The sequence below is a fragment of the Scardinius erythrophthalmus genome (assembly GCF_964197995.2).
Source record: "Scardinius erythrophthalmus genome assembly, chromosome: 23".
Classification (NCBI taxonomy): Eukaryota; Metazoa; Chordata; class Actinopteri; order Cypriniformes; family Leuciscidae; genus Scardinius; species Scardinius erythrophthalmus.
Window position 1 is genome coordinate 32,110,951 of NC_138243.1, and position 15,000 is coordinate 32,125,950.

Genomic DNA, 15,000 nt, shown 5'->3' on the forward strand with positions numbered 1-15,000 from the left:
TCGTGGGTGGGTCTATGCTAATTGGGTGGAGTCCGTCAGCAGTCGATGGCAAGTCTATGCTAATAGGGTGGAGTCTGTCAGCAGTCGTGGGCGGGATCTATGCTAATAGGGCGGAGTCCGTCAGCAGTCGTGGGCGGGATCTATGCTAATAGGGCGGAGTCCGTCAGCAGTCGTGGGCAAGATCTATGCTAATAGGGTGGAGTCCGTCAGCAGTCGTGGGTGGGTCTATGCTAATAGGGTGGAGTCCATCAGCAGTCGTGGGCAAGATCTATGCTAATAGGGTGGAGTCCGTCAGCAGTCGTGGGCAAGATCTATGCTAATAGGGCGGAGTCCGTCAGCAGTCGTGGGCAAGATCTATGCTAATAGGGTGGAGTCCGTCAGCAGTCGTGGGTGGGTCTATGCTAATAGGGCGGAGTCCATCAGCAGTCGTGGGCAAGATCTATGCTAATAGGGCGGAGTCCATCAGCAGTCGTGGGGAAGATCTATGCTAATAGGGCGGAGTCCGTCAGCAGTCGTCGGCGGGATCTATGCTAATAGGGTGGAGTCCGTCAGCAGTCGTGGGCAAGATCTATGCTAATAGGGCGGAGTCCGTCAGCAGTCGTCGGCGGGATCTATGCTAATAGGGTGGAGTCCGTCAGCAGTCGTGGGCAAGATCTATGCTAATAGGGCGGAGTCCGTCAGCAGTCGTCGGCGGGATCTATGCTAATAGGGTGGAGTCTGTCAGCAGTCGAGGGTGGGATCTATGCTAATAGGGTGGAGTCCGTCAGCAGTCGTGGGCAAGATCTATGCTAATAGGGCGGAGTCCGTCAGCAGTCGTCGGCGGGATCTATGCTAATAGGGTGGAGTCCGTCAGCAGTCGTGGGCGGGATCTATGCTAATAGGGTGGAGTCCGTCAGCAGTCGTGGGCAAGATCTATGCTAATAGGGCGGAGTCCGTCAGCAGTCGTCGGCGGGATCTATGCTAATAGGGTGGAGTCCGTCAGCAGTCGTGGGCGGGATCTATGCTAATAGGGTGGAGTCCGTCAGCAGTCGTGGGCAAGATCTATGCTAATAGGGTGGAGTCCGTCAGCAGTCGTGGGCGGGATCTATGCTAATAGGGTGGAGTCCGTCAGCAGTCGTGGGCGGGATCTATGCTAATAGGGTGGAGTCCGTCAGCAGTCGTGGGCAAGATCTATGCTAATAGGGTGGAGTCCGTCAGCAGTCGTGGGCAAGATCTATGCTAATAGGGTGGAGTCCGTCAGCAGTCGTGGGCAAGATCTATGCTAATAGGGTGGAGTCCGTCAGCAGTCGTCGGCGGGATCTATGCTAATAGGGTGGAGTCCGTCAGCAGTCGTGGGCAAGATCTATGCTAATAGGGCGGAGTCCGTCAGCAGTCGTGGGCAAGATCTATGCTAATAGGGTGGAGTCCGTCAGCAGTCGTGGGCAAGATCTATGCTAATAGGGCGGAGTCCGTCAGCAGTCGTCGGCGGGATCTATGCTAATAGGGTGGAGTCCGTCAGCAGTCGTGGGCAAGATCTATGCTAATAGGGTGGAGTCCGTCAGCAGTCGTCGGCGGGATCTATGCTAATAGGGTGGAGTCCGTCAGCAGTCGTGGGCAAGATCTATGCTAATAGGGCGGAGTCCGTCAGCAGTCGTCGGCGGGATCTATGCTAATAGGGTGGAGTCCGTCAGCAGTCGAGGGTGGGATCTATGCTAATAGGGTGGAGTCCGTCAGCAGTCGTGGGCAAGATCTATGCTAATAGGGCGGAGTCCGTCAGCAGTCGTCGGCGGGATCTATGCTAATAGGGTGGAGTCCGTCAGCAGTCGTGGGCGGGATCTATGCTAATAGGGTGGAGTCCGTCAGCAGTCGTGGGCAAGATCTATGCTAATAGGGCGGAGTCCGTCAGCAGTCGTCGGCGGGATCTATGCTAATAGGGTGGAGTCCGTCAGCAGTCGTGGGCGGGATCTATGCTAATAGGGTGGAGTCCGTCAGCAGTCGTGGGCAAGATCTATGCTAATAGGGTGGAGTCCGTCAGCAGTCGTGGGCGGGATCTATGCTAATAGGGTGGAGTCCGTCAGCAGTCGTGGGCGGGATCTATGCTAATAGGGTGGAGTCCGTCAGCAGTCGTGGGCAAGATCTATGCTAATAGGGTGGAGTCCGTCAGCAGTCGTGGGCAAGATCTATGCTAATAGGGTGGAGTCCGTCAGCAGTCGTGGGCAAGATCTATGCTAATAGGGTGGAGTCCGTCAGCAGTCGTGGGCAAGATCTATGCTAATAGGGTGGAGTCCGTCAGCAGTCGTGGGCAGGGCCTGTACAAAGTGTCGTCACACTGCTAGAATCTGCAAACTGCTTGTTTTGAGACACTGCTTATGATTTATGGGGATTAGAGTGTAAATTGCAGGTTACATTTTTCACGAAGATATTGCAATGTGCTTATTAAACATAAAGATAAGAACCGCCCACCATTATTTTGTATGTTTTTTATACCAAAATGCTGAATATAATATGAAAAGTTGGTACTTTTTACAGTGGTTTTAAGCACTCCCTCTCCCTTCCACTAGTCTGGGCGTGACGTCACAAGAGGGACTCCAAGAGTTACCGTTAGTCTAACGGCAAGTAGGCTAGCAGTTATATTGGAGACCTAGCTAGCAAAAATGGTTAACTATTGTGTTTGTGCGGGATGTACGAATACATCAAAATTCACCTCCATGGCGTTCAGAGTTCGGTTGCTCGGCACTCTGTGGTTTTTGTTCATCTTTGGACCCTGCCGCAGAAACACACTTGCCCTCCTGCGGGCAGCGCTCATCCGCCTTGAGCTCGGTCCGTCCAAAGCTTATCCAGTTAAAGGCGCGTATCTCTCGACAGCTCCGTGCCGTTGCAGAGTTGCGTTTTAGCACTGACAATGACTCATGTTCTGACTCGCGCACTGACTCGCGTTCTGCCAGCAGATGCCAGCACAGCGCCTTAACCCTCTCTACGGCTCTGATTAGGTTGGCTTGTTCCCTAATGTTATCAGTCTCCCAGTCGTTCTCCATAGTCGAGCCACAAACAGTAGGAATCTAGTATGGGTTGCTACTCCTTCTTATGGCGTCATCACCCAGTTACGGTACAAAACATGCTACCTTTGAAGAAACCCCAATAAATGTTATTTTAACGCATTTTAAGACAGAAATATTTACATATATACATACTGATCACTTTAATTCAGACATTAATTGGTTTTGGTGGTTAACCTGCAATTTACACTTTAATAAACGGAGTATGTCGATTTTTATCATCATATGGTGGTTGTGTACACACACTTCCGACGCACATTTATGTTCAAACACCATGTAAAAGTGAATTTTGCATAGTAGGTGCCCTTTAAGGGAACGTTATATTGTATCATTCTTCAATCATAATGGAACATTACTTTTGAATGTTCTCTGAACGTCCTGAAACAAGTAACATTTAAAAAAACATCAGAAGAACATCCAACTGAAATGTTTCAGAAATAAAATGCTCCATGAATGATGTACAAGTAGTGTTTTGAGAACATTATTGAAGACCAGATAACTTTGAACAAATGTTCTATTAATGTTACTGGAAGAACGTTTAGGGTTAGGGTTAGGGTTAGGTTTAGGGTTAGCCAGAACGTTCCCTGTCAGCTGGGTTTGATGAATAGAAAGATCAAAATAACAGCATTTTTTTTAACATTATAAATGTCTTTACTGTCACTTTTGATCAATTTAATGTGTTTTTGCTGAATAGAAGTATTATTTTTCGAGGTCGAGTGCGACGACTGATCAGTTCTCATTAGGGATGCGACGATATGAACATTTTGGCCGATACCGATAACCGAAGCTGATTACCGATATATTGGCCGATAAATCAAAATCCACATTTTTATATAATTTTTGAGAGCCTGATTACAAAAACAAAAGTCTCATCATTAAAAGCCACGTCACAAACACACAATTATGACGTTCTCATTATAATGTTCTGTAGCCGATATGACAGACTTGCGCTGCACACTGAACTGTATTTTGCTTTTATGAAGTGATTCCAATCATATTTCAAGCAATTCAAAACCATCATGTTGAACAGTGCGCATCTGAAAAGTCTCAGCTGAAGGAAATAGGCTAATACATTATTTATCAGCTTTAATATATCGGACAAATTTTCTTATCAGGCCGATAACGATAACGTTAATAATGAACATAAATCGTCCGGTATCGATATGATGACCGATATATATCGTACATCCCTAGTTTTGATGATCATGTGAATGTTTCTCATTTATAATGCATCTGTAAAGTGTAAATATGAGTCTACTCCACAGCAGAAGTGTTATTTGAAATAATATAATATTTAACATTAACATTATTGAGAGTGTTTTTAGTGAGCAGAGGTTTATTTGAGTGTGGTTTAGAGGATAAATGAGGAGTAAACCCGTTTCAGGGTCTGCTCATTTATCGCCTCTGGAATGAGCCGGACGGTTTGGTTGGTGATGTGGCTGATTCTGTGTGATTTATGAGTCGTTGATCTGCAGATTCTCCATCAGAGCGTCTCTCTCTCTCTCTCTCTGTAAATCAGCCTAATCTGAAACAGGGAGGATGCTGAAATAAAATATTTGATCTATTTCCTCTCCATATTTTCTCCTTGTGATATGAATAATTCTCTTGCACAGAGATTGATTTGCCGGCTGCAGTTTTTGGCTTCACACGGTTTGCAAATGAATCACTGATCGTGCTTTTGTTTGCAGTTTTCTCTCAAAGAGCCGTGATTGTGTACGAGCGTCACCTCTGACAGAACCTTACTTCTTCCTGTGAAACACAGAAAACTAGGAGACGTAATAAAATAAAATAGGGTCAGTCTGTCTCAAGTGGTCTGAAAATTGCAAAGTTGCTTGTTTGACATTTTTCCCAGTTGTTTTTCATTTTATTATATCTATGTATTGGTATTGCAAAACCACCAGTTTTTATAGTTATTTTATTTGTTTTCACCGCAGCATGAATCACGCTTTATGTTATGATGTTGAAAACATTCTGTTGCAGGATTTACTTGCACTCAGAAATTGCTTGTAAATTTCACAAATAATCTCAAAGAAACATCAAGTAACACATTGAATTAAATGTGACATTTTGTGGTAAGACTGAAAGACTTGCGCATTATATACTATTAGACTTATTATACGCGTATAAGATTGCGTATCAGTTTGAGTCTCTTCTAGGGAGTATCTAGTGCACATGCTGAACAACTCGGTCATTTACTCTCCCTCGTGTCGTTTCAAACCTGTACGACTTGAACACAAAAGAAGATATTTTGAAAAAGTTTTTTTGGTCCGTATAATGAAAGTCAATGGGGTCCAAAGTTGTTTTAGAACACACTGACTTTCATTGTGTGAATATTTTTTTTATTCCATTATTTATATACTTAATATTCAGTGATATTATCGATTTGACTGAATCATATAAAAACAAAACCTGAACTGATCTGAATAATGACAGTATTGTCTTGTGTAGAGCTGTAATTGAATTTGGAATTTGTTATTTTCCTGTTTATTACTGTGAATGCCAAACGTTCATCTGGTAAAAGAACGTTCATTCAAAGTTATCTGGTCTTAAAACATTTGCACAAAAACAGTATTTATACATCATTCATTCATGGAATGTTTTCTTCTGAAATGTTTTAGTTGGACATTTATTAAATGTTATACTCCTTGTTTCAGAACGTTCAGAGAACATTCAGAAATAACGTATTTTTGTTTGCTGTGTTGAATAAAGCATTATAGAAATACAGCTTGGCTTCTGTCGGGACATGATGTGAGTGAGTGATGCAGAAGATCATTCTCTCTGGTTGTGTGTGGTTGTTGTTGTGTAGTTTGTGTTTAGTGGAACACACCCTGACACATGTGAATGCGAACAGCTCCCGGATAAAGCAGGAATGAGCTTCAGGCGCGCGGAGAGGAATGAAGCGGTAAACCGACACAGCACTGCCTGATTGAAAGCATGTGTGTGTTCACGTGAGTGTGTGTGTTCGTCCAGTCCTGTTGTGTTGTGTTGTGTGACGGCCTGCAGACTGCAAATTAAAGCAGCCAGTAAATCTGCTGTTATAGGCAGTGAAAACTAATTTTAGAGCGGAGCGCGTGTGTGTTTTACAGGCCGTGAACCTCGTCACGTGTGTCTGATTCTCCATCTCTGGGGTCAAAGTGGACTGAGACCCAATATATAGGTGCTTATTTTGTTTATTTATTTTTACCCAAATTCTGTATTTTCCATTTTAAACTCAAGACAAGTGGAAGTAGCGACAGATCTATTCTTATGTATTGTGGCGTTCATCTATGAAAGCTTGTTTCCGCCACAGAATGAAAAATGAAAAAGGTAATTGTGACTTTTTATCTCAGAATTGTGAGATCTAAAGTCGCAATTGCAAGTTTTTTCTCAGAATTGCATGTTTATATTGCGCAATATAAACAGAATTGCAAACAGGCAATTCTGGGGAAAAAAGTCAGTCTGTCGCAATTGCTCTTTGGTAATTTTTGACCGAAATTTTTTACTAATTTATAAAGAAAAATGTTTTTACTTCATCAGAACGGTACGAAACTTGGTAAAGATGGTCAAAAAATGGTCATGATTTGAACAGGTTAAATGGTCCTGAAAACAGTAGTCACACTTGTGTTTCTCACGGTGAGAAACGAGCGCATTGGAAATGAATGAGAGACGAGTTTCCTCTAGTGGAAGCGTTTGGTACTGCAGCCGAACACACTCTCACTGAAAGATCATTTGTTGAGATTTCAAGCTCAAATTTGGAGCACAACTTGTTTAGATTTAAGGCTTTGATTTTCTCACAGTTTTAGAGTAAAATGTGTTTTTGAAAATATTGATTTCATATAAAAATTTAAATAGTATTTTGTGCATTTTTTATAACAATAAATGTAAAATTCTGTAACTTTTCTTGTTCAATTTTTTTAACTTTTTTCACTTCAGCAGTAATCTTCCAAGTGTCGTCTTTGAAAAGAGATCAAACTTTAGTCTGTCGCTCTAAAGCATTCAAGATTTACAACAGTTTAAGTTGGAAATTAAATTTTCAGGTCTATGCTTAAAAAGTGAATAAATGGATTATAAATACAGTGTAAATATAATGTAGTACCATAAAAATGCAAAATATTAAATAAAATTAATTATTATTAAATATTAATTATCAAACTAAAATATATTTCTTTCATTGAAATTAAAATAAAACATTCAGTCACTGTTTGACCGCCACGTTACTGCAACTAAAATCATCTTTGCTGCTTTAAAATAAAATAAACGTTGACTTGAAATCTAGTGGAATATGAAAGGCTGATCTGTCAGCGAGTGTAGGGTCAGAGTGACAGCAGGGCTGAGATCAGCTGTTGTGAGCAGAGCTGGTGTTGGATCAGGAACTGGGTCAGACTGAAACAGAAGCGCTTGGGCACGCGTGTGTTTTTCCTGGACTCCAGCACACTTTAGTTGTGCTGTTGGTTCTGGTGCTGGTTCTGGCCGACCCGTGAGGAGACCCACCGCAGCCGAAGCCATGAGAACAGGATTGTGGGAAACTCTCGGATCTGAGGAATGTTTCGTCTTCCTGACGATGAGCTCGTATTTTCCTCTGACCAACGCCGCTAGTTCATCCAGTCGTCAACATTTGAAGTGGATCAAAACCTTCTATCAAAGTTAGACATGACCGCTGACCCACCCAGCTAACAAACATATCTTCTCAGAACGTTTTGCTTTAAGTTATGAAAATTGTATTTCTGAATGTTCAAAATGTCCTGTTTAAAAAATATATAGTTTTAAACGTTTTTTCTTGGTAATGTGAACATTATGGGAACATTCCAATGTATCGTTCTTCAAATGTTATGGTAGCGTTACATTTGAATGGTCGCTGAACGTTCTGAAACAAGAAGTAACATTTAAAAAACGTTAGAAGAAAATCCAACTAATTTTTTTTAGGAAAATACATTCTATGAATGATGCAGAAATAATGTTTTTGTGCTAATGTGTTGAGAATATTATTAAAGACCAGATAACATTGAACAAACGTTCTATTACCGTTACTGGAAGAATGTTTGTTCATAACTTTGAGAGAACGTTCCCTGGGTTTGCTGTGCATGAGCCTCGTTGTTACGTTTTAATTTTTAATTCTTTATGCTTTATAGCTATTTATTCTGAGTTTTGCACATACACTCATAAACGTACAATCACATTAACGAAATGTTATTAGAATTTGCCATGTTAGTAGAGTAGAGTTGCTTTCAAGGCTCTTTCAAACCAATCAGCTCTGTCGGAGAATGGCGGATTTACATATGACCAACTTGAGCGAAATCTTTCGCCAGATTGAAACACGTGACCGTACTTTAAAACAGTCTCACCTTTCAAATCACTCGTAGCCTACACTCACTATTCTACTACACTCACTATTCTACTACTCTCACTACACTCACTATTCTACTACTCTCACTATTCTACTACTCTCACTATTCTACTATTCTACTACTCTCACTATTCTACTACTCTCACTATTCTACTATTCTACTACTCTCACTATTCTACTACACTCACTATTCTACTACATTCGCTATTCTACTACTCTCACTATTCTACTATTCTACTACTCTCACTATTCTACTACTCTCACTATTCTACTACACTCACTATTCTACTACTCTCACTATTCTACTACACTCACTATTCTACTACACTCACTATTCTACTACACTCACTCACTATTCTACTACTCTCACTATTCTACTACATTCACTATTCTACTATTCTACTACTCACTATTCTACTATTCTCACTATTCTACTACTCTCACTATTCTACTATTTTCACTATTCTACTACTCTCACTATTCTACTACATTCACTATTCTACTACTCTCACTATTCTACTTCATTCACTATTCTACTACACTCACTCACTAACTATTCTACTACTCTCACTATTATTCTACTACACTCACTATTCTACTACTCTCACTATTCTGCTCACTACTACTCTCACTATTCTACTACTCTCACTATTCTACTACACTCACTATTCTACTACACTCACTATTCTACTATTCTCACTATTCTACTACACTCACTATTCTACTATTCTCACTATTCTACTACTCTCACTATTCTACTATTCTCACTATTCTACTACTCTCACTATTCTACTACATTCACTATTCTACCACTCTCACTATTCTACTATTCTCACTATTCTACTACACTCACTATTCTACTACTCACTACTACTCTCACTATTCTACTACTCACTACTACTCTCACTATTCTACTACTCTCACTATTCTACTATTCTACTACTCTCACTATTCTACTACTCTCACTACTACTCTCACTTTTCTACTACACTCACTATTCTACTACATTAACTATTCTATTACACTCACTATTCTACTACTCTCACTATTCTACTCACTATTCTACTCTCACTATTCTACTACTCTCACTATTCTACTACTCTCACTATTCTACTACACTCACTATTCTACTACTCACTACTACACTCACTATTCTACTACACTCACTATTCTACTACTCTCACTATTCTACTACACTCACTATTCTACTATTCTACTACACTCACTATTCTACTACACTCACTATTCTACTACTCTCACTATTCTACTATTCTCACTATTCTACTACACTCACTATTCCACTACTCTCACTATTCTACTCTCACTATTCTACTACTCTCACTATTTTACTACTCTCACTATTCTACTACACTCACTATTCTATTACACTCACTATTCTACTACTCTCACTATTCTACTACTCTCACTATTCTACTCTCACTATTCTACTACTCTCACTATTCTACTACTCTCACTATTCTACTACACTCACTATTCTATTACACTCACTATTCTACTACTCTCACTATTCTACTACTCTCACTATTTCACTACTCTCACTATTCTACTACTCTCACTATTCTACTACTCTCACTATTCTACTACTCTCACTATCCTACTACACTCACTATCCTACTACACTCACTATCCTACTACTCTCACTATTCTACTACTCTCACTATTCTACTACACTCACTATTCTACTACATTCACTATTCTACTACTCTCACTATTCTACTACATTCACTATTCTACTACACTCACTCACTATTCTACTACTCTCACTATTCTACTACACTCACTATTCTACTACTCTCACTATTCTACTACTCACTACTACTCTCACTATTCTACTACTCTCACTATTCTACTACACTCACTATTCTACTACTCTCACTATTCTACTACACTCACTATTCTACTACATTCACTATTCTACTACTCTCACTATTCTACTACATTCACTATTCTACTACACTCACTCACTATTCTACTACTCTCACTATTCTACTACACTCACTATTCTACTACTCTCACTATTCTACTACTCACTACTACTCTCACTATTCTACTACTCTCACTATTCTACTACACTCACTATTCTACTACATTCACTATTCTACTACACTCACTATTCTACTACTCTCACTATTCTACTACATTCACTATTTTACTACTCTCACTATTCTAATACACTCTATTCTACTACTCTCACTATTCTACTACTCACTACTACTCTCACTATTCTACTACTCTCACTATTCTACTACTCTCACTATTCTACTACATTCCCTATTCTACTACTCTCACTATTCTACTACTCTACTACTCTCACTATTCTACTACTCTCACTATTCTACTACACTCACTATTCTACTACACTCACTATTCTACTACTCTCACTATTCTACTACACTCACTCACTATTCTACTACACTCACTATTCTACTACATTCACTATTCTACTACACTCACTATTCTACTACTCTCACTATTCTACTACACTCACTATTCTACTACTCTCACTATTCTACTACACTCACTATTCTACTACATTCACTATTGTACTACTCTCACTATTCTACTACACTCACTATTCTACTACACTCACTATTCTACTACTCTCACTCACTCACTATTCTACTACTCTCACTATTCTACTACATTCACTATTCTACTATTCTACTACTCTCACTATTCTACTATTCTCACTATTCTACTACTCTCACTATTCTACTATTCTCACTATTCTACTACTCGCACTATTCTACTACATTCACTATTCTACTACTCCCACTATTCTACTACATTCACTATTCTACTACACTCACTCACTATTCTACTACTCTCACTATTATTCTACTACACTCACTATTCTACTACTCTCACTATTCTACTACTCACTACTACTCTCACTATTCTACTACTCTCACTATTCTACTACACTCACTATTCTACTATTCTACTACTCTCACTATTCTACTACTCTCACTATTCTACTATTCTCACTATTCTACTACTCTCACTATTCTACTACTCACTACTACTCTCACTATTCTACTACTCTCACTATTCTACTACACTCACTATTCTACTATTCTACTACTCTCACTATTATTCTACTACACTCACTATTCTACTACTCTCTCTATTCTACTACTCACTACTACTCTCACTATTCTACTACTCTCACTATTCTACTACACTCACTATTCTACTACACTCACTATTCTACTATTCTCACTATTCTACTACTCTCACTATTCTACTACTCTCACTATTCTACTATTCTCACTATTCTACTACTCTCACTATTCTACTACATTCACTATTCTACCACTCTCACTATTCTACTATTCTCACTATTCTACTACACTCACTATTCTACTACTCACTACTACTCTCACTATTTTACTACTCACTACTACTCTCACTATTCTACTACACTCACTATTCTACTACATTCACTATTCTACTAAACTCACTATTCTACTACTCTCACTATTCTACTACACTCACTATTCTACTACTCTCACTATTCTACTATTCTACTACTCTCACTATTCTACTACTCTCACTACTACTCTCACTTTTCTACTACACTCACTATTCTACTACATTAACTATTCTATTACACTCACTATTCTACTACTCTCACTATTCTACTCACTATTCTACTCTCACTATTCTACTACTCTCACTATTCTACTACTCTCACTATTCTACTACACTCACTATTCTACTACTCACTACTACACTCACTATTCTACTACACTCACTATTCTACTACTCTCACTATTCTACTACACTCACTATTCTACTATTCTACTGCACTCACTATTCTACTACACTCACTATTCTACTACACTCACTCACTATTCTACTACTCTCACTATTCTACTACACTCACTATTCTACTACACTCACTCACTATTCTACTACTCTCACTATTCTACTACACTCACTATTCTACTACTCTCACTATTCTACTACACTCACTATTCTACTATTCTACTGCACTCACTATTCTACTACACTCACTATTCTACTACACTCACTCACTATTCTACTACTCTCACTATTCTACTACACTCACTATTCTACTACACTCACTCACTATTCTACTACTCTCACTATTCTACTACACTCACTATTCTACTACTCACTACTACACTCACTATTCTACTACACTCACTATTCTACTACTCTCACTATTCTACTACACTCACTATTCTACTATTCTACTACACTCACTATTCTACTACACTCACTATTCTACTACTCTCACTATTCTACTATTCTCACTATTCTACTACACTCACTATTCCACTACTCTCACTATTCTACTCTCACTATTCTACTACTCTCACTATTCTACTACACTCACTATTCTATTACACTCACTATTCTACTACTCTCACTATTCTACTACATTCACTATTCTACTATTCTACTACTCTCACTATTCTACTATTCTCACTATTCTACTACTCTCACTATTCTACTATTCTCACTATTCTACTATTCTCACTATTCTACTACATTCACTATTCTACTATTCTACTACTCTCACTATTCTACTACACTCACTATTCTACTACTCTCACTATTCTACTATTCTCACTATTCTACTACTCTCACTATTCTACTACTCTCACTATTCCACTACTCTCACTATTCTACTACACTCACTATCCTACTACTCTCACTATTCTACTACTCTCACTATTCTACTACTCTCACTATTCTACTACATTCACTATTCTACTACACTCACTATTCTACTACTCTAACTATTCTACTCTCACTATTCTACTATTCTACTACTCTCACTATTCTACTACTCTCACTATTCTACTACTCTCACTATTCTACTACACTCACTATCCTACTACTCTCACTATTCTACTACTCTCACTATTCTACTACTCTCACTATTCTACTACATTCACTATTCTACTACACTCACTATTCTACTACTCTCACTATTCTACTCTCACTATTCTACTACTCTCACTATTCTACTCTCACTATTCTACTATTCTACTACTCTCACTATTCTACTACTCTCACTATTCTACTACATTCACTATTCTACTACACTCACTATTCTACTACTCTCACTATTCTACTACATTCACTATTCTACTACACTCACTATTCTACTACTCTCACTATTCTAATCTCACTATTCTACTATTCTACTACTCTCACTATTCTACTACTCTCACTATTCTACTCTCACTATTCTACTATTCTACTACTCTCACTATTCTACTACTCTCACTATTCTACTCTCACTATTCTACTATTCTACTACTCTCACTATTCTACTACTCTCACTATTCTACTCTCACTATTCTACTATTCTACTACTCTCACTATTCTACTATTCTACTACTCTCACTATTCTACTACTCTCACTATTCTACTCTCACTATTCTACTATTCTACTACTCTCACTATTCTACTCTCACTATTCTACTCTCACTATTCTACTATTCTACTACTCTCACTATTCTACTACTCTCACTATTCTACTACATTCACTATTCTACTACACTCACTATTCTACTACTCTCACTATTCTACTACATTCACTATTCTACTACACTCACTATTCTACTACTCTCACTATTCTAATCTCACTATTCTACTATTCTACTACTCTCACTATTCTACTACTCTCACTATTCTAATCTCACTATTCTACTATTCTACTACTCTCACTATTCTACTACTCTCACTATTCTACTCTCACTATTCTACTATTCTACTACTCTCACTATTCTACTACTCTCACTATTCTACTACATTCACTATTCTACTACACTCACTATTCTACTACTCTCACTATTCTACTACACTCACTTGTAAATGTGGCGTCCAGGTTTCTACACTGCATTGTGGGATACATTATAATGTGCTCACATTTACTGCTGATGTAGCAAGACATCAGGGGGTTCAAATAGAAATTGTACCTACATGATGTGCACTTAGTACACACTGTAGGAGTGAGTGTAGTGTGTTAGAATGTTATTCCAGACACACCCACTCAACTGCTCTTGTCCAATCAGAAGAGAGGAACGGCCGACCGCAGACTGGCAGCAACAATTCTCTGAGAATACACAGACTGTCGGCCAAACGCCACACACACACACACACACACACACACACACACACACACACACACACACACACACACACACACACATACACTCTCGCTCACACACACACACACACACACATACACGTGGCTAATTTGCTGAAAATATGCTAAGTGGTGTAATTCTTTACGGACTATTAGAGGCGTCTGAGAAGACCACACACACATACCTCACACCTCACACACACACTTCACACACACACCTCACACACATACACACACACCACACACACCTCACTCACACACACCATACACACCTCACTCACACACACGCACAGACACACTCACACACACTCTTTCTCTATCTCTCTCTCACACATACACACACACACACACACACACACACACACACTCTCTCTCACACACCTCACACACGCACAAACATACGCACACATTCAGCTCTATCTATCATCTACATCTATCCATCCATCTACACACACACACACACACACACACACATACACACACACACTCAC

The 15,000-nt window shown here is 39.3% G+C and overlaps 1 protein-coding gene across 4 annotated transcripts in view; it reads left to right on the plus strand.

Annotated features, from left to right (window-relative positions):
* Positions 1-15,000, plus strand: part of erg (ETS transcription factor ERG) — a 72,218-nt gene that overhangs the window by 4,831 nt on the left and 52,387 nt on the right. The window lies entirely within an intron of this gene.